The 10,747-nt window shown below is 42.3% G+C and overlaps 1 long non-coding RNA gene across 2 annotated transcripts; it reads left to right on the top strand.

Moving 5' to 3' along the window:
- Positions 1–6,594: 6,594 nt before the first annotated feature.
- LOC123097356 (uncharacterized) lies at positions 6,595–10,236 on the top strand. 2 transcript variants are annotated; one of them, XR_006447117.1, is made up of 5 exons: positions 6,595–7,127; positions 7,562–7,700; positions 7,809–9,211; positions 9,669–9,903; positions 10,003–10,236. It is a non-coding gene; the product is annotated as an uncharacterized lncRNA (long non-coding RNA). The 2 variants fall into 2 exon arrangements; XR_006447116.1 differs by having other exon boundaries at positions 9,669–10,236.
- The last annotated feature ends 511 nt before the right edge of the window (positions 10,237–10,747 follow it).

Genomic DNA, 10,747 nt, shown 5'->3' on the forward strand with positions numbered 1-10,747 from the left:
CTAGACGTGAATGCTTGTTCTGGCTCATGCCACCCTACTATATATCGAGGATTCGAGGTGTTGGTTACGTACATCAAACACATTAACATATGGCCCACCTTACACTGTGCCAAATTTCCTGGAGTCTGTGCTAGGTTAAAAAGTGTTCTTTGTGAGGGTGGATGGCTGGTCTCAAGTTTAAAACTTGTTGTATTACGTATATGTAGATGTAGAGATAGTGCAACAGTTTTGAAAGTTTGAACCCAAACATAAGAATGCAATTTCTACTGGACTCATCCGAGGACCTAGGATGATGGGATTCACAGCTATAGGAAAAACACGCACCCGACGCGCGAAGCATGTGAAGCTAGTACAAATAGTAGTACTCATCCGATACCCTGTTGCAATTCACGTACAATTATGTATTTGAAATATATATTTTTGCCTCGTCGCAGCACCCACTCTGAGAAGCGACTCGAAATCCATTCATAAATTTAGTAAGTTTATCACAGGCATATCATTTAGCATTACATACAACAGGTCATCAACCGACAATGACAATGACGATACATTATAAATACTAAAGTTTTCATCACATAACAAATAACAAACAATGAAATGAACTTCAGCTCAACCACTCGTCGGCGTTGGAAACACATGCTTTGAACCAGAAGTGATTCTCTGGGAAGGGCCAACTATTGTCAATCTCGAGACCAACACAGGACTGGTCATCCAAGCTGAAGCGGCCTATATCAAGACGCATATTGTGATACCCATGATAGGGAACCATAGCAATGTCCGAGGTATAGATACAGTTGCTTCTCATAAATGGTAGTAACATTGTGTCAACAACAGTTAGATCGCCTTTCACCATCATTGGATAGTTTTGTCCAAGGAAGATCGAATTTCCTCCAAGATAATCAATACTGAACAAGGGAGAAGGTGTTGGCGCTAGCACACTAGTATCCATCCCGAATACCCTGCAACGGATGTTTGAGTAGGTCCGGAGAGTGCGACCATGCGAGACAACACCTGCTTCCTTAGTAACATCAGCAATGCCCTGTATACAGACAGGAAGAGGTGATCCATCGGAATAAGTTGCCAGGCGCCACTGAGTATATGGGTACTGCTCGTGATCATCACCATCGTCATCTCCCCCTTGGTTATAATATTTTCAAGTATAGGTGGTGGAATGTTCACAGGACCTTGGAAACACAAGAAGGTTAATTAGTAAAGGGAAACTAGTTAACACGCATGCATGTGGATGAAACAGTTATACTTACGGTGGAAGACAAACATATCGAAAGCATCAGGATTCCATGCAAAAATAGTGCCACGAGTGGTGGCAGCAAACACAAGACCCTCGTATTGAATTGCATCACAGTACTCATCCGTGTATAGAAATTGATTTTTGAGCAATATCCATCGAGGTGTGGAAGTAAGGACAGCAACAAGCTTGTCGAAGATAGCAACAACTTCATAGTTTGTGTAATCCCAAGAGCGGTTGGGAACTCGACAAATGGCTATCTTCTGTAGACGACAGTCACCATGATCGTATTTGAACGTACGTAGAATACCGGTGTGCTCAACCTCTGGGCAGTCTGAGATATTTGGAAGTGGAACCCGGTGACGAGTGTACACATTCAGAAGTTCCCACTCGTAGTTGTACCCAATATAAACAACCCAATCTCCATTCGCGCCTTCCCAAGCCTTACCCTCAAGCGATGGCATCTTATCATCCTCAAGCGATGGCATCTTATCATCACACGTATCATTATCAAGCGGCATCAACTTGCACAAGGCGAGGATTCCGTCGTTTGCGCGCCAGTCAGCAGGGTCATGGCGAAGAAGATAGGGGAGATAAAACCGCTCCTGGACCCATGGGTTCCTTGTAATGATGTTATTAGTTGAGTCGAGAATTGTCTTGAACGAATCTGCCATACTAGTCAAGGTGATGACGTCGCACCGATCAATGAGTTCCTCCACCATGTCATCTTTCAGATCGGGGCAAGAATAACGGGGTAGTTTCCAGCCTGTTCCCTCCATGGAGAAGACGATCGAACAATGGCAGAAGGAAGGGTGAAGGCCAATGGAGGAGGGAGAAAGAGTGTGCGACAGTAGTTCCAAATCAAGAGGGAAAGGCGAAGAGGCGGTGGACAGTTGCCAGGGTACACGAAGAGGCGCCCTGACATACATAGACATCCGTTCGGAAATTGTACAAAAGGACTCGCCGTCGTCTCACTCACATGTTGGAATGGGACCACATGTCAACGAAACATGGTGTGTAATTTCTCGTGCAAAATGCGATCTGGCCCCGTTGGCCCGAGGTGCTGCATTAGTTATCGACCTTTATTTTCTAATGGCGTGCCGTTCAGTTTTGAAGAACGACTAACTGGTACTATATGCAGAGAAAATATAAACTACTCTACCACTACTCCATCTCTAGTACTAGTATCAAAAAAGATATATAGGCTGGAGCTTCAGCACTTTATTGCTAAGGGCTGCCCACTTGCTTCTCACACTATCACCCTCTCTCCATATCTAAAAAAGATGGCCTCTCTCTCACTCACCGGTGGTCTCAGATCCTCCGGGGAAGAAAAGGACGTGCAGCGTTGACACACTCGTCGTCGGCGAGCGAGGTCATGCACTGACGACAAGGCCGTCCTCTCAGACCTAGCGCCCGCGCGGGATGGCCTCCGTCCCCAAGCTCGCTGTCGTAGTGTGTGCGGAGGATGACGACCACGAGCGAAACCACTTCTCGCCGACCCTCAGGCATGCTACCTCACCATACCCTTCTTCTATTGCCTCATCTGCCACGTCGCTGCATGTGGATCTTTTTCCACTCCACCATCTTCCCAATTTGCTATCCTCTGCTCTGCTGGTCACGCAGACGAAAACCTTAAATTGCACTATAAAAGGAAACCCTACTTCATGCAAACTAATCCATGTCTGGGTTGAATAAGGAAAGGAACGGAGAAAGTACTGTCCAAGAGACTAGGCATCGAACCTGCATCTAGGTTGAAAAGGGGAAAATCAGTAGCTAAGGAACGAGTCTCGTGTCTCTTGGTTGAAAAAGGGTGAAAAAGGGTAGAAAGACATGACAATGCAATAGAGAATGACCAGGTCGATCAGTTTGTTGACCTCACATAGGAAAAAGGTGACTAAAGAGAACAAAAATGGGATGTAATCCACATATGTTGCCTGGATATTTCTTGCTCTGGGCAACCATACCTCCCTCACCACTCTATGCGTCCGTGGAGGTACATCGTACTGGTGCGCCCACTGTCTGAATGAGCCTCCCATGCTCTTATTGCCACTTTTTTGTTGTTAGTATAACGCCAACGGTAAAGTCAAGCAATGCTACTGCTAAAGTGATGCCACATTTAACTAATGCCACACTCAGTCTAATGCCACCGATAAATCTAAGCAATGCTATTTAATGTCACTGTATTATTTCAGGGTTAGCTATTGATTGTGGATGTATTAAAAAATTTCAGCTAAGGCATTCTAATGCTGTTGCACAGCCAGTATACCAACGATGAAACTTGTTACTACCTTCAGATTTTTCCACTTTTAATGCTTATAGATTACATACCTCACTTTCCTGAGATAAGTCAATTTTTTGTACAGTGTCACCAAAATGCCAAGGCGCTGATGTCGTTTTATTTTGGTTAAACTCCACAAAAATTATGAAGACAAGAGGAAAGGTCAAGAGTGGGCACCTCCTCCTCCGGCTGTTCTCTTGATTCGTTCGATCTAGTTTTTATGTTTGATCGATTATCAAGATTGGGATAACAATTTTTAGGTCCCCTCGAGTTCAAAATGATATTTACCTTGAAGGTACATGGTTTGCAATTTTTTTATACTGTCATTAGTTAACAATGCTAGTTACCTTCAGACTTTTGTATTTGGTTTAATGCTCTTGCACAACTAGTATACCAATGCTGAAACTTGTTACCTTTACAATTTGTATTGTTAATGCTTATAGAAATCTTCCAGTGCTAGCTTAGGAAAATCTATTCAGTAAAACCATTGTACTGTACCCTGTAATAAAAAACTACTCTACTGTTGCACTAGCCACTGGATTAGTGTATATTTGTACTATTCGAATGGTGTTGCATTAGCATATGGACATATATAAAGTGTGGCAAGCTTTCCCAGATATGTGCTCAAGAAAACCACTACCTATTTTTCTAAATACTAGACGTTTGGGTACTTTAAATTGAACTGCGGAAACGTCTTATATTAAGGAACAGAGGGTGTGGTGTTCACTCAAATTATCCTGTTAAAGCTTGTCACACCTTTGTTAAAATTAATGTTCATTATGTTATCGGAGGAGGTCTGTATGTTTGTCTCTAATGCCTGTCGATTACATACCTGACATCATGATGTAATGTTAAGTCATTTCTTTTTGTATAGTGTCACTGAATTGTCAAGGCGGTGATGGCATTTTATTTTAGTTGAACTGCACAAAATATGCTTAAAAGAAGAGGAAAGGTCAGGAATGGTTCACTTTTTCAGAAAAAAAACTATGTATGCCTTCCTGACATCAGCCGCCGTTGCTTTATTTATTCCTTCAAACAGGTGGTTAGAAACATTCTTGCTACCTTTTCCCATTGAGAAATTGGAATGCTTATATTTGTGAGTCTATGCTTCAACTAGTGCCACTTTTATAGTAATCACACTTTCAATATTTATGCAAATAGGGATGCTCGATTTTAGTGGAATTGCACAAAAAGTCCAAATGGTTCAACATTAGGAGCCTGTTTTCTTCAAACCTTTATATCCAATTGGTGGCACTATGAGCTGTTCATTACGAAGGTACATGGTTTGCTACTATCTTGCTACTCTTTTTGTACTGTCATTAGATAGTAATATTAGTGGTTTGCATGTGAATTTATTGGCAAGGTGGACCTACATTGGAGGTGCAGGACATGATTCAATGATTGGATGCTCAATTTTGGTTGAATCAATTTCACCTCTTCCATCACTGCGAACATGGATATCCTTGGTCTGATGAAGAATAGACGCTATATTTCTGCTGTGAACCAGCAAATCAATTCAGTATGAAATTGTCCAGGGCAAAACATGACAGTATCAAATTGTCCAGTGCAAAACAAGACAGATGCAAAGCGGAAGAGGCGTGTTTAAACCAAAAATACAAGGTGGGGTATATGTTTACTAGCTGGTTGATATTTGTGCAGACAGATGTCTGCCCGAACAAACAAAGTGACCCCAATTTTGGTGGAACTGCACACAAGAATAGTATAATCACTGCATGCAGTGCTATTTGAAAATAGACACAGAAAGACTGGATAGTCACTTCATGGACTGCACAAAAGTAGTACTGTACTATTTATTGGCCAACACTAGGTGCTTCATTGCTTTGGTCTGATTATACAATGGGCATCATTTTGCCTAAGTTAAAGTTGGTATTCCAAAAATAGTCCCGCCATGTGATCAAGAGAAGACCAAATCATATTGCAGTGGATGTTCCTCCATCATCTGTGATTCATTCTCATGGTTCCAGCTGTTGGTGAAACCACTTACGTTTGCAAGAGAAATTGTAGAATTCACAAACAAATTTGTCTTTCACTTTGTACTGAATGGTGGCCCAGAGAAGCATCCATGTTAGTAGGAAGAACATATGTTTTTTCTAGATCTTTGCTTTTGGAGCTACATATTTGTATATGATCTGTGAATCATTGAGATGCATTAACATGTTACTAGTTGGTTGTGAATTCGGACTACTAATGTGAACATATTACAATGCCAGGCCTGTGAGTCTCGTGTGAACATTGCAAACGGATCGGCTCTTACTATTGTGCACAGCATGATCCTGATTTCTGTGTTCTCAGTGTTCTCTGTGCATGTAGTTCAATTTTGAATTATGCACATAATTCCTAGAAAAATCAGTTAATGTATAATTTTGTCCAAACGATCCCCGAAAAGTCCAAAATTTAACACGACACTCCTGTTGTTCTATGTTGACACCAGGAAAAAAATTTAAAGGAAGAAAAGGCGACGAATATCGTTTTGTCCACAAAGGTGACATGTTTCACTAACGGAACCATGAGGCTTCTTCTGAGAAGCTCTGGTTTGTGAGAAACTTATACCATAACCTGCCCCAAATGGGACAATATTTTTTACCCCAGCATGTTGATGCCATTACAAGATAGCATGCCAAGGTTCATGAATTTCGGACGGATTTTGGATTTACTAGAATTACAGAAGCAAGTACCTCAATGTTTGCCGGAGAGCCGTGGTGCCGTGGCACTCGAAATTCATCCCCATTTCTTGCATGGGACATAAGCATAAACCCATGGACACATATATAATTTTACAACCCATGTTGGTGCACCAGAGCATGCGCATGTAGTTTAATTTTGAATTGTGCACCTGAAATGGCTAGAAAACCAATTTAATCTTTCCCTAATACTAATAAAGCAGCTATCACTTTTGCCCGCTTGCTCACCGTCGCGGTGGTCTGGCAAAAACGGCCCTCTGTTTTTGGCAATTCAACCCGCGCTCCCTTCTTAAGTGCGATATAAGAAAACGGTGGTTTGGATATAAGAAAACGTTTCAATCTTACAAAAAGGACCCCACATTCTTACATTTCTTTTTTTCCAGGGGGCAGCCATGGCAGGGAGGGGGGGCGATGCTGCGCTCCGGCGCCGCATCAGGCGGCTGCAGGGAGGTGGGAGCCACGCGCGGAGACGAATGAGGAGATAATGAAGAGGCATGGGGGAGAGGCGGGTGAGCGGGAAGGGCCGGGGCATCGCCCACGATGCAGGCGAGCGGGAAGGGCGGCGGCCTTGCGGTGGCACAGTCGGCGAGGCCCTGTCGGATCTTGCCGGGTCCGGTCAGAAATGGCACGCAAGCGGCGGATCTGCAAGGAAGGCGGCCGGAGCTTGGAGCATGACGGTTGGCGCGCACGGCATGGCCGGTGTCGGGTACCCGTCAGAGAAGAGAGAGATGCGCGGGAGAGAAAAGAGACGATGGGAAGGAGATGGAAGGCCGGAGGAAGAGAGAAGGGAGTGGTAGTCCTGCTGCTGCTCGCCGGTGGCTAGCTGGAACTGCAGCCCCGCGCATCACGTGGTGACGCCAAGGCCCAGGTCTTCTTGACCCGTTGCCTCATTCTTTCCCAGGTAATTATTTTTCCTCGGTCTTGCAGATGTATTCATGTGTAGCTTTTAGATCTTGCAAATTAGAGATTTTGGCAATATGCGCTGATCTCTTTATGTGCTGAGTGGCCGGCCTGCAGTTCCCCTGCTCATATTCGAACATGCACAAATTTAGCGCTGATCGATCTCTGCATCCATCTGGAAACTGAATTACTATCATGTACTGTACTGATTAGTACCATCACCTGTTGCACTAATTAGAGGATTTGCTTGATTAGAAACTCAGTTACGAGCACGTAATTGGTAGCGTCCCCTGTGGCATAATTAGCTCTCCTCTCCTCACTATATGGATGACAAATATAATTAGTACCGGTAGTACTAATTTCAACTTTCCAAGCAAGTCTGCAGTTTAGGTTCACCAGATGCAGTGATGTGATCTGATCTTTTTTCCTTCGTAGGGTAAAAATCTAGGCTGGATCGCTAGCTTCCTCCAAGGGCAAGATCGCCGCCTCTGCCAGCACTAAGAAAACAACTGGCGAAGGCAAGGCGGCCAAGGTCTTCTCCCAAACCGGCCAGAAGTTTGAAACAGCAGAGGAGGTAGTAATTCAATCGTCTTACATTCATCTGTGCTGACACCCTTTTGGTACATCGTGGTGGTGTTATTTTCATAAAGCGTTATTTTACAACCCTTGATACTCTTCGCAGATCGAGCGGCAAGACACGGGGCCTCAACATGCATGGGTTGTCTTTTGTTGAGTCATACTTGAATTTCCCTCCACAAAAAATCGCACGTGAATTATGAAGTTAACTACCATGACGTCTAGGTACTTATTGCTGCCACTGCTCACAGGTTATTTTGATGGTGTTTTTTGCTGAGCGTCTTGCATGGACAATCCTTCCAAATTTCAATATATGCATTCATGTTTCTCTTAACTTCTAACTTCTAAGGCACGAAGACTGGACATTCCTATGGTGACTCTCTGATTTATGGTCAAAAAGTTGTTCACATTTGTTTTTGATTTCTCCCCTAAATATCTGAAGACAAATGATTTTTATCATTGGCTATACCAGATAATTCAAATAGTCCCTAATCTTGCCCATGCATTTTTTGTTTAAGTTTGACTTTCGTATGAGATAATCTGGAGAAATTTATGTTGTTTCCGGTGGCAAAGTGCAACATGAACTGTTGTTGCAAGTCCACCATATTTTCTCAAATTTTAGAAGCTATTCATTGGCATGTATTTTATTAGTTTTATTAGTGCTTCCATTACTTTCTATTAAAATATGCTTAATGGGCTAAAGGCTGTACCTTTTCAGAAAGTTGCAGTGTGTGGTATGTTTGCTGAACTTGTGATGGAAGTTCTTCACGCAGGACCTTCGTCCATATAGATTTTAACTTTAAACATTATTATATTTTGGACAAATGATGTGTTTACTGAATTGTCATTGTTTTTTTGAAGTTATACCATTCGTAATATTGCATTGTAGATAGACAAAAAGATATAGGTATTAATTTTTGTGGCTCTAGCATAAATGTTTATCACCACGGTGACATTTCTTGTTCAATTTAGATAAGGAAAAAAACAAGTATTAAACAGAAAGTAGAGAGGATAAGAGCATTGTTGTCCAGGGTGGTTCATGCCAAAGACTGTAACAAAATAATTCCTTATGGTAGTGCAAATCATTGATGATGCAGCGGAAGTTACACAAGTTCTGCTAGAATTTCTCTCAGATAACATGGATGGAGGTGAGTTTTGCATAATCCATCTCAGTAAGAAGCTTGCATTGAGTAATTCTTTTCAAAAAGCTTACCATGCGCAACTACATGATACTTGCAGTTCTTAGTGTCAATTGACAGCGACATTCTTCAATGGGAAACCTTGCATATAATTGTCTTGAGTACAACAATACATGATTTTCTGGCAATAAAATGTTCATGATTGATGCATAATGTGTGCTCTGTCCGCATTTTAATTATTTATATTAATATTTCTGGTTATCACTGCAGGAGTTGCAATGGAGTTGATGAGGGAAGTCTGCAATCCAGACTGCTAAGTGGTAACCACTCCGGATTTTATGGATAGTAAATGGTCCACTGCTATTGACAGGTGCCTTCCTGGACTCTTCTGACCATTTGGCATGTTTTTCATTCTTTACTATCATCGTGTAGTTGCAGAAAAATGAATACTACTTGGAAATATGTAAGAGCATGGCTCAAAACTCACAGACAGACACAATTTTGAATCAACGATTTTATTTAGACAATGAAACAATGTTTTTCGATTGAAAAATTTGTAGTATATTTTGAATTTTAAATGTATACACCAAGAAAACATAGTTCTCTACAGTTGAATTTTAAATTCATGTTTTGGAAATCAAAACCATCTGAAATTTCATGAGTTCCGGCTAGAATAATTAATGCTACGCCGCTGCTAATGCCAAAGGTTGTGCCACCTTTGTTTGATTGGTGATGCAGCCATTGCAACACAAGTAGTACAAGTTCATCATGTGCACCGCCCATCAATGAATTCTTTTTATCATTGTTTCTACCGTCGCAATGCACAGGCACATAATATGAGAGATATGTGTGGTTCGTGGCTGCTAAACGGTCGTCCCCTCGAAGACATGGACAAGGTGCGTGTGGTTCACAACGCGACCTCATGTCTTACCACGTCAACCAGCCGGTGCCCATCATCAGACATGCTCTTCTCCTGGACGTCATTGGGAAGAAGCCCATCTCTTTTGATCTGTTTGTGCCCTTCACTAGTGCCCATGGAGTCGGACTGAGAGTTTCTCAGGGGTGTGACACAAACTACTTGAGTTTAAACTAATTTCCGTCTCTACTGAAATTTTCTTTTAAAAATTTAAAGTATGCTAATGCTTTTTTTTTATTGTTCAGGTAGATTCCAGCACGAGTGTTCACCTTTTTTTCTGCATGTAATGAGAATGTTGTGGCTAATAGGTTTAAAATTGTCATTTTAGTTTCCCCTCAAATTATATTTTGTCATTTTGCTATCATTCATTGAAATTATGGAACACACAAAAGAAGTATAAGCAGCGACATATGCCAACATGGATAAACCTATGTGGATGGGGTATTTCATTCATTTTATTTTAGGATGTGATTTTTGTTTGTCCCGTTGCAACGCACGGGCCTTTTTGCTAGTGTATAAAATGTCCAAACTAACCCTAAATAATTTCAATTTTTCTACGACACATATAGTTGCATGTTCACTGCAGATAAAAGTTCTAGCAATTTAAACATCGTCCATTGCACCCCATTATGTAATTTAAATCAGGATGAAAAATCAAGTAGTTCCCACAGTTTATTATCACCAACCGTGTGAGATGAAATACAAAATATCCTGAAGCATGTCGGTGTATAGTCCACCTATGGCTTACCCGAGAAGGTGCGTCAGCTACAGTCCATAGCTGGCGGTCAAGCACACTAGCTCGCTTCCCAAATATCATTTCACCGTTCAATCGTCGCCGGTGAAAGATGGGGACGTGGACCCACGTCGTGAGGGCAACTTCGGCGGCCCACTCCGGCTAGAGCTTGGCCGCAGCCGTCATGCGCGTGCTAACAAGGTGCATGAGCGCAGCCGCAATCTGCGACCGGGCAGCCAAGGCAGCCCAAACGGCCG

This window comes from Triticum aestivum, chromosome 4D (assembly GCF_018294505.1).
Source record: "Triticum aestivum cultivar Chinese Spring chromosome 4D, IWGSC CS RefSeq v2.1, whole genome shotgun sequence".
In the NCBI taxonomy this organism is placed as follows: Eukaryota; Viridiplantae; Streptophyta; class Magnoliopsida; order Poales; family Poaceae; genus Triticum; species Triticum aestivum.